Source organism: Lipotes vexillifer, unplaced genomic scaffold (genome assembly GCF_000442215.2).
Source record: "Lipotes vexillifer unplaced genomic scaffold, Lipotes_vexillifer_v1.1 scaffold1115, whole genome shotgun sequence".
NCBI lineage: Eukaryota > Metazoa > Chordata > Mammalia > Artiodactyla > Lipotidae > Lipotes > Lipotes vexillifer.
The window spans coordinates 1,062,892-1,071,896 of NW_006792080.1; the positions used below are offsets into that span (position 1 = coordinate 1,062,892).

Genomic DNA, 9,005 nt, shown 5'->3' on the forward strand with positions numbered 1-9,005 from the left:
TATATATATATATATATATATATATATATATATATATATATATATATATATATATATATATATATATATATATAGTATTTTGGATTTATGTTCTGTAATTAAAAAATAATACATGAAAACTAGAAAATATGACAAATACAAAAACAACACAAGGAAGAAAATCCACCCATGACGTCACAACTGAAAGATGATTAGTGCTAGTAGTTTGGGTTATATCCCTCCAGTCTCTCTTATATGCAGATTGGAATCATTTTTTCCACTTAAAATATTTCTGAAATTTATTTTCACATCACTAACTATGTTTTATAACTTGGTTTTCAATGACTGCATAGTGTTTCTTCATGTAGATCATGACGCTCAGTATGAAATGGTTCTCTGTCATTGAATATTTAGTTTGTTTCCAGTCTTAATGATGCTATAAGTATCCCTATATATTTTTGCACTTTTCTGATTGTTCCTTAGGATAAATTTCTAGAGTAAACTTGCTAGGTCTAAAGGTGCATTGATGAGCATCCCACCCAGAAACAGACGACACGGTCACGCTAAGCTGGTCCAGGGAGGCTGTGGTTTGTGTTTTGTTTGTTCTTGACAGACCGTCCTCAGGTTTGTTTGTACCGATAGCACAGGAAGACGCCAGCCGCGTGCAGGCAGCAGCCCAGCGGTCACACCAGTCCTTCTGTCCTCGCATTGGCAGATCAAGGCCTCCACTCTGTAGCCTTTGTGGGGGCCTGGGCCCCCCTGGGAGCCGGAACTGGAGCCGCAGCTGCACCTGCCGCTGCAGCCTTGGCCTGGGACTTTGGCGATGTGGGCACGAGCATGTTTCCCCAGCTTGGGGTGAGCAGCGTAGGCAAGTTGACTGAGCTTGCGGGCGCGGCCCTTTGGGATCTTGGGCTTGACCTCCTTGGGCTTTCCGAGAGCCTTGATGTCCTCAGCAGTGCACTCATGGCCTTGGCGTTGTTGGCCTGCATCTTCTTCTGGCCCTTCTTGTTGTGCTTCTTGGCAAGGTGTGTGTTCCTCAGGAACTTGGGGCTCACCCCCTTAAGAGATTCGTATTGTTGTGATTGGGGTTTCTTGATGCCATTTCTGTGGCATTTTGGGGACTCGCTATGCGTGGTGTGGTTCTTGGGCTTGGCCATGTTTGCACCGGGGCCCGCGGATCCCGAAGCGCCTGGGGCCAGAAGAGACCGAGGAGGTTTACTTTTAGACCAGTGGATTTACCAGGGGATGGCAAACCCAGAGGAGTTCAGGGCTGCCAGCAGGGGAGCGCTCAGCGCCCCACACCCAAGGGACAAAGAAAGGGACACATGACTGGAGCCTGCGAGGACAGAGGGGTGGGGAGCAGTGGTCCTGACACAAGCAGTGAGGCGACGGGGAAGAAAGCGGAAGATAGATGCCCGGCCTCGGGCTCCTCCCATCTCCAGCCAGGGTCCCCGTTGCTCTCCTTCCCCTGCCTCTGTGGAGGAGCCCAGTCAGGAAGCAGGGATGTGTCCCGGTTCATGTGATTCACTGGGTCGGTCCCCAGGCAGAGGATGGCGTGGAGAAGGGTGGGGAGTGCGCTTGGGAGTGCGCTGTATCTGACACAGAGGATGGGAATCTTTTCACAGGCTGTTGTTCCGTGTTTCCCAGGTGACCTACAGAAAGGTTGCTCCAGTTTGCGTACCCGTCAGAGGGGGAAATGAATGCCAGATTTTGACCCCTTCCCGTCACAGAATTTTGTCACTTGGAGATTTTTGTCAGTTTGATAGGCAAGATTATAATGGCCTTTGATTACTAGTAAATTTTAACTGAAGCATGTGTAAGTGAAACCCGTACACAGAGTATATTATATTCATTGTGACCATTTATCGTTTTTTTTTTATTTGAAGCAAGGGCAATTAAGAGCAGGCTTTGGAGTCGGGCAGATTCCAAAGTTCCAGCACTGCCATTCAATAGCTATGTGATTTTTGGCAGGTAACAACCTAAGCCTCAGTTTTATCTTGTAGGAAATAGTATCACAGTGTCGTGAGGTTTAAATGCAGTAGTACGTTTAAAGTGCTTAACACATCGTTAAGTACTCTGAAAATGTTAGCTAGTATTATTACTTTTCCTTTTTTTTCTATTGAGGCTTTAATTTTTTATCACTGTACAAATCTGCTTATAAAAAGGATACTAACCTTTTCTTTGACAAAAATAGAAAATTTTTTTCCAGTTTAGTAATTACTTTTATTATAGTAATATTTGACATACATAAGTGAGGATCTTTATTAGCTCTGACAGTCTTTCTTTTGGAATGTTTTTATGTGTTTTTCTTTATGTTTAGAAAAGCCTTTTCCTCCATGAGATAGACGCTCCTTTATTTCTTGTATTCTTTTTCAGCTTAAATTTTACTTGTAACTTGCTGCCAGCTGTCATCTGTTTGCGCTGTGGTGTAGGGTGAGGATCGAACTCATCTCCCTGTGTAGCAGGCCTGTAGCTACAGCAGCGTTCCTTGATAAATCTGTCCTCTCCTCGTTGAAAAGAAGTGCACTTTCCCCTCACGCTAGACAGTGCTGTGTACTGGGGTCTTACCTTTGTCCAGACTCGGGATTTTAGTGTGAGAGAAGCCGTCGTCGTTTGAGAGCCTCGGTCTGGAGGGAGCAGCTGTGCGCCACCTGTCCTCGGATCACAGTGGGACGCCCCTGGGCCTGGATGGGCTCCGTTTCATCTGCCCGCTGCCCCCACCTTCTTTTTCTCTCACGTCGTTTCTCTTCTCCCAGTGGCTTCTCTGGGGCTCACTGAGTGTGGCCAGGTCTTCATGCCAGCTCCACGCGGGTGTGTTTCCTGTGTCTGCTGTTCACGCCTGATAGTTGGGGACGTGCATGCCCTGGGGGGGGGGGCGCGGGGAGGGCTCCGTCCTTGCTCCTTTCCTGCTGCTCTGTTTGTCCACTGTCCTGCCCTTTCCTCAGCTCAGTCTTCTCCAACACCCCGAGGAGATGTGTGCAGAAAGGGGGCCAGGGAATAAAGGCCGAACGTCTTGGCGCTGCAGAAAACGCCCTTGACAGTCTGGCCCAGCCTTACCCCCGGCCCCATCTCCTCCCCTCCTGCGACTGCATCGTCTCATTAGCCTGTTGTCCGCCCTGCATGGCAGACGTGGGACTGATGCACAGGGAAGCTAAGTGCTTTGCCCAAGGTCACTGCTGGTGCTGGTGCGCGATGGGACTGCATTGAGAATCAGTGTCTTCTTACTGACAGTGGCTCAGGCCCATCCTCCAAGCCCGCAACGCCCTTATACCCTGTCCCACCTGCTCAGCGTGTTCCTCTCCACCCTGACTGGCTGCTGGGCCGTGTCCTGCTTCAGCACGTATCTGGAGAGATGCGGTCTCTGGGAGGCTCTTCCAGCTCCCCCAGGTGACGGGGCCGCTGCAGGTGGCTGGGCTGGTGGTGCCCTGGCCCAGGGGCTGAAGTCCAGTCTGTGTACCTCTCACCAGGCCCTGGCCTGGTTGGAAGGCACACCTGTTCCTAATTCATCCCCCATTGGGGACGTCCCTGTGCTGGCGATGGCCCTGAGGTCAGTCTGCTCGTTCCTGCCTCTGTCTTCTCACAGCGCACGACCCTGTGCTCTGAGGACGCGACAGAGGCAAAGCGTTTGGGCTGTGGGGCTGATTTGTTCAGGAAGGGACAGTGTGTGCCGCTCCCCCCCACCCTCTGCTCCCAACTCGGGAAGTCAGAGGCTTCCCGCCAGGGGTCTCTGGGAGGAAGGAGGGCATCACTCGTGGCGTTTGCTGCTCAGGTCGGGGGGGACAAAGAGAGAGGCCTGCTAAGGGCCTGCCAGGGTGGGGAGTCTGCCCAGAGTTCAGTGCTAACCTAGCAGGCCCCTGGGGACGGGGGTCGCTCCGTGCAGCAGTGGCTGTGAGGGCTGGGGGCCGTGCTGCAGACGGTCCAGACTCAGGGCAGGTCCTTTAATAACGAGGACATCCGACCCGGGAATTGAATGCCCAGTTGTGCCAGGCGGCAAGTCAGGTGTTGTAGCGTGTTCCCTCCTTCAATCTTCAGAGGAACAGTTGAGTCTGTATTGTTACTCCCACTGGACCAGTGGGCAAACTGAGGCTTACGGGGTTTGGGTAACAGCTCCGTGAGCGTAAGAACCAGAGTGCAAACCCGAGTTGTCAGACTCCAGAGCCTTGGCTCTTTGTGTCGTGTTGCCTCTCAGCTCAGCAGTTTTACTAGAGACCAGCAGTAACGTCTTAGGTTTTGTGTAGGACTTACCACCATTTTTTCATAGCGTTTTCTCTTTGCTTAGCTCACCGAACTTCACAGCCGCTCTGTGGGGTCAGCAAGGCAGCAGTTACTGTCTTTGCTTCACACGTGGTGAAACTGAGGCCAAGAAAGCTTGTTAGCTTTGCCCAAGGTCACACGGCTTGTGTGCGGCAGAGCTGAGTCTGGGATCAGGGCCTCCCGAGCAGGTCTTGCCCTGAGAGCACATGGGTGGTGTGTGTCAGAGAGAAACCAGTGCCTCTGATTGTCACTGGAGCTCTGTTCTGCGTCTCCTTCTGGTTTGTTGGGCCTGGAAGAACTGGAGCTGGCGCCTTTTCCTCCTGTAGCAGCGATCCTTGGGGGCCCGACGGCAGAGCAGCTGCCTAGCCAGTGATGAGGGCCGTGACCTTGTGTGGGTCCCTTTTCTAATCTTGCCTTCAGTCTCCTCATCTGAAAGTGAGACCATGGGAGTGATAGATTGAAGTCCTTTCCAGCTTTAAAATATTATGATTCTCTGACCTTTCTGGTAGGAAGAGTGGTCTCTACAAAGTAGGGAAAAGAAATGGAATGTAAATCACCACTCTCCCAGCTAATCAAGCCAGCCTAAAGCCTGATCAGTTAATTCATGGAAAACTGTTAGTGACTCGCAATAGTTTCCCAGGTTACCTCTCCATCCCAAAACTGTCTTGCTGCCGCCTCACCCCTTTCACTTTCCAGTCTCCTTAGTAACATTCTCTGCATGCAGCTTTCATCTTCCTAGTGAGCAAGCTAATTAGCGTTCTACAGGACAAGAGATAACTCTTTGGGATTGGCACGTTCTAGAAACCCAACTCAAACAGGCCTACAGACCTGTGTGAGAGAGGGGTATGTATTGGCTTGTAAGGGATCGGTTTCCAGCCCAGGCAGGTGGGGTCCAGGTGTTGAAATGGCATCAGAAGCTGCCTCAGCCCATCGTGCTTTGCGTCCCCTCGTCAGTTCACTCTTAGGCGGTCCTTCTCTCTGGTAGCTGAGCGAGGCCCTCCATCACTCTGCTGCCATCCTCCTGTCACTTGGCAGCCCCAGCACTTCTGGGGAAGACTCAGGTGGAGGCTCGTTGGTCTGGTCTAATCTGGATCCCGAGCCCCGACGGCCCCACACTTCGGGACCAAGAAGAGGGGAGGAGGGACCCCCAGAGGAGAATCAAGGTGCCATTAACAGAAAGGGGGATGAAGTGATGGCCTTGAGTAGGGACATTCCTAAGTGCTTATGTTTCCTCAGTCATTGTCACATACAGTTCTTTTTTCCCTCATGGCGACCTGATGCAGCCTTAAAAGCAGCCTGAGTATCTCTGTCTCATGGCGGAGGCAACGGGCTTAGGGAGGCTCACGGGTGGTTTGAGGTTGTGCGGGTGATTGGTGGCAGAGTGGCTCTCTGCTCTGAGGTCTCTGCTTCAGGACCCGCTCCTTCTCTGTGTGAGCTCCTCCCTCATGGTACTTCAGTTACTGTTCGTCTGGAGTGAATTTGTGGAAACCAGATCATCAAAGCAGCTGTCTGCTGGGGTGTGGCAATGGTTTCAGTACAGCGGTCTTGTTGGGTCGTATCTATTATGCAATGATTTGACCTTCTGGGTCACTGCCCACCCTTGAGGCCTGTTTCCTGACAGTAGCACTTCACCTGGACACCAGAAAAAGGAAGGAAATGATAAAAGCCCCATATTTTTGATTTATGCTAGTAGTAAGTATCATTGTATGAAAATCAGAAACATGCAACAAGTTAAAAAAAAAATTCATAACTCCATTATCAACCCAGAGTTTGGGAACAGTGACATTTTGGTGTGTCTCTTACTGGACTTTCTACCCATATAGAAAACAGATAAAATATGCTTTTATGAAAAAATGGAATTCGAGGGCACAGAGCTTGCGGTTTCGCTTACGCACATCTTTCCCAGGCAGCAAACACAGTTCTCCAGCCTCAGCTTTGAGGCTGAATTGGCATCCCAAGTGTGGACGGGCTGCCCCCTGCCATGTGAAAGCAGATTGTCCCATGAGCTGTGCCCTGACGAGAATCCCTTGACCCTGAATCGTCATGAGCTTCCTTAATTGTTTCCTTAGAGTGCGTTTCTAGAAGACAAGTGATAGGATCAGGATGTTTGTCTTCACAGCTTTTTGTTCATGCTTTCCCCTCCAGACTGTGGCTCGATTTCTGTTCCCATCAGCAGCAGGTGGAGTGCCTGTTCCCGCGCTCACCCGGTACCGAGTATGGTCCTTAAATGCACTCCTATGTTGTCAGGTTGGTAGTCCAAAAGGTTTATCATCTGGTTTAATTTACATTTCTTGGATGACTGCTGAGGTTGACCATTAAAAAGTCATGTTTAATTTACTGAAAGCTTCCCTTGCACCTCTGTTTTATACAAATCTATTGTGAATTTTGTGAATGTTTTTGTAAATATTAACACTCAGTTGAATAACTGGCTTGCGTGTTGCACTCAGTGGACAGTTCTCAGTGATTTGACATTAACCTAAAGGGATGTTTAAAGTGATCTTTCAAGGCCAGTGGCCCTGATGCCTGTTTTAATTCCTTGTCTTAAAGAGAGGAATCAGTTCATTACCGTTTCAGCTGAGGCCGAAGGTCACATGAGAGGATGGCCACCCTGGAAGGCGGAAATAACGTCCAGTGCAACCTTGATAAAAAGGGGAAAAGACCTACAAAACTTGGGTGAAATATTAGGAGGAAAAAAATGCGACATGATCTATTCAGGGAACAAAAGCCAGCGCTGTAGTGAGATTAAGAGAAAAACAAAAAGGCCTAGATGCAGCTTAAGTGCCGTTGCTGGGTGAGTTAAGAGATCTTCCTTTACCCTCTGATCTGTTAGCCTCCAGTTAGTCAGTCGTGTTCAGTGTTTAACAGTCCCGTCACCAAACATTTACTGCATGCCTACTCTTTTGATTTCATGACCACCCTTAAAACTGGCGAATCCAGAATTTTGACAAGAGGAGATAAATGACAAGGGGAAGGGTTGAGAATAAGGAATAAGTACGGTTATGTAGCCCCAGGAAAAGAAGGCTAAACTGGGGCAACTAAGAGAATATTGTAGGGTTTTTTCCCCCGAGGAAGATGCTTCCCAGGTTCTCCTCATTTAGCAGGTAAAACAGAAATGGGCTTAAGTTGTAAGCGAGCCATCCCAGTTGAGTTTAAGGAAATTGGGGAGAAAAAAAATGACACAGACATGTCTCCCTGAGGAGGCCAAGACATGTTCCTGAGGAAGATCGCAGCCCGTTTTCTAGACTTCGTGTCTAAAGACCTCTCCCGAGTAACTTGCCCTCATGCATACACAGTTCTGCCATTTACAGTCTGTACAGTTTTATCTGTGTTGTGATAAAGATAAATGAGAAATTCTCTCTATCGAGTTACCGTTAAAGTAACTTACAGCAATGCCATCATGCCTCGGCCAAGGGCCAAGGCCCATCAGGGAACCTCCCAGGTCCTTCTGCTGTCAGGACCCTGGACTCCTCGAGGTCCCGCTACAACTACACCTCAGCACACACCCGTGTGCCTGGCTGTGTGCTGAGCTCTGGGATGCGGAACCTGCAGGTGACTTTCAGGGGAGGAAAGAGTACCTCTGTGGGCCCAGGGTTGTGCATCCCTTATGTCATTCATTTTAGCCTCACGTTCCAGAGTGGTGGCTGTGCGGAGCCCCCGGGCCGGTCACCCAGAATTCCAGCCCCACTTGCAGAACTCTGAAGCTTGGCCCTGACTCTTACATGTCGCCCAGGCTGGTGACCGAAGCCCAGCTTCAGAGGATCGGGACCGAGGGGATGATGCTGCTGCGTCAGCTGAAGCTAGCTCTGGCGCTGCCTGGCTGACCGGGAACGTGTCTTGAGAGACTGGCTTCGACCGCACGAGAACCTGAGGTTGGCAGCTTTACGGCCACAACAGGTCTGGGCCTCACCACGCAGAGCAAGTGTCATCCCTTCTCTGAGCTTTGCTCTGCATCTGTGAAAGCAGGGCTGTGGGCCTGCTGATGTCACAGGGCCCCACTCTGGAATGCGCAGGCCTGATGTTCCCCAGGGCTCTGGGGAAGATGTCGTTTCCAGCGGAGCCCCTTGGGGGTGCTGCTGCTCCCCGCACTGTCAGCCGGTGTTTCAGGCAGGGGAGCTGATGGGGGCGGGGACGTTAGACGAGGTCCCAGGTGGGCCTCTGGTATCTCAGGGATAGTGAGGGCACCTGGCTGGCTGAGCCCCGGGCAGCGTGGCCACTCCTTGACCCTCCACCCTTTGAGGCCAAGCTGGAGCCTCCGCCTGGGGGACCTGCTCTGTGAGGGACCCTTACTGTCTCTCCATTGCCCCCGCTGTGACCGCCCCCCGGGGCACAGGGACAGGCTTTGACTTGCTTTCAGGCTGTCTCGAACGTGTCTCCTGGGCATCTCTGCTTGCTCATACCTGTGTCCAGATATGTGGTGTGTTTGTCCCTGACAGGCTATTGGGGTTTGTGGAACCCTACTCCAACGCCTGAAGCAGGTGGAAAAGGAGGGCAAAGCCTGGGCTCCTAGCAGAATGGAGCACTGTCTCCATGTCCACGGGGCTGTCAGTGGACAAGTGTCTGGTCCGGTGTCCAGGATTTGGGGCATCAGGCCATGCTTGATGCTGCTCCCGGAGACGGGAGCGCTGGCAGGGGCCACCTCGCCTGGGGAGGAGACCCATTCCCTCCCTTCATCCTGCAATTTCTGGTGCATTTTCTCCACGACCTCCCTCTAGTCCTCCCCCCCTCCAGTCCCCTCCCCCTCCCTCCAGTCCCCTCCCCCTCCCTCCAGTCCC

The 9,005-nt window shown here is 51.2% G+C and overlaps 1 protein-coding gene and 1 pseudogene across 1 annotated transcript in view; one reads left to right on the top strand and one right to left on the bottom strand.

Annotated features, from left to right (window-relative positions):
* The window catches only part of PODXL2 (podocalyxin like 2), a 34,182-nt gene that overhangs the window by 8,101 nt on the left and 17,076 nt on the right, over positions 1 to 9,005 (top strand). The window lies entirely within an intron of this gene.
* LOC103091143 (60S ribosomal protein L29 pseudogene) lies at positions 696 to 1,136 on the bottom strand (annotated as a pseudogene).